This window comes from Lottia gigantea, assembly GCF_000327385.1.
Source record: "Lottia gigantea unplaced genomic scaffold LOTGIsca_74, whole genome shotgun sequence".
NCBI lineage: Eukaryota > Metazoa > Mollusca > Gastropoda > Lottiidae > Lottia > Lottia gigantea.
The window spans coordinates 819,804-821,249 of record NW_008710478.1 but is presented as its reverse complement, the minus strand read 5'-3'; positions in this window follow the sequence as shown (position 1 = coordinate 821,249).

Here is a 1,446-nt window from a genome sequence, read left to right as displayed (position 1 = left end):
AAGGCAGAATAACTATCAACCATTCAAACCAGCCCATTTTTTTAGTTGTCTGAACACGACCGGTTAAATTTAAGCTACCTCAACTTGCACCTATTCGGTAAATATCTTATTCTGTAATATAGTTATTATTGAAAACTGAATTATACATCAAATCAGATTGGTAAATTTCCAATCGAAAACCCTGCATTACAGTCAACCAAATAGATGAGATGTTTAAAGGTTAAAGCCTTTATTTTTTATGCTATTTTCACACCAAGTTAGACACGAAGTTGGACATGACTGGCATATGTCCAATCAAAAACCCTGCATCACAGTAAACATTATAACCAAATAGATGAGATGTAAAAAAGTAAAGCCAGTAATTGCCATGCCTTTTAAAGGATTAACTTGTCAGGAATTGAAACAGCTTAAAACTGTGAATGTCCTTGATAAAATCCATGAAACTAGATTGAATATCAGTAAAACTTGACAGAATAAGTGAGTCTATTTTAGTATAAAGAGTTAAAATATGGTCTGACATGCTATTTTCTAGCTAATCTGATCAACAGTAAGTTGCTATTGTCAAATCTAATTTATATATAAATCAATTATTGTGAATGACACATATTTGTCCGATGAAAAATACCGAGAAACTTAAAAATAAATTTATCATCATCATCATCATATGTGAAAAGAATTTGGTTGATTTTTCGTGGGCCCATCACCCTTGCTGTTCACAAGGCAAGTAATTTTTGTATGATTTTATCATAATCTTATTTCATTGATCTATATTTTACTCACATAAATCTGAATCATTCTGAAATGAAATGAAGGGGGTTTTACATACTGATAGACTAATGAAAATGGCCAATGCCATGTAGTGTGCATGGTTTGTTGCATATGGGGCCTTGATTTGTTGTCCCGTTCAATCATTTGGACACACTCCCGTGTCAACCCCTTTAACTTGCATCAAAGACAGGGTGAAGTTGCTTGTTTTCATTGTGACCATTGTTCAAACACTTTCTAATATATGTACTTCTGTTTATATTTGACAATCCTGCCTCCCTGTCCTACTTGTCCTGTCCCTGTCAGCATTCCTCAGTCGTGGCCCATGGACGGTCGTGTCTGCCCTTTATTCAATCAAGCATTTAGACACTTGCCCATGTCATTCCCTTCGACTTGCATTAATGACAGGGTGAAACCAGACTAAAAAATAGTAAGATATAGCTCAAGTTACGGCAGGTTTGGATCTTCCTGTTAATGAGCAAGGATCCAACTCACGGCCTTCAGAAACCTGAGGATATTTTGTACCAAACATTATCCATAATTATCAGAGCAAACTTTACTTAAAATGAATGAGTGAAGCAGCCCACTGAAAATAAATAAACCAAATATAGTATATTAATGATACTGCCAGAACCCTGACTGTCTGTCAACTGTATGTTATTAATATTTCAATAGACAATG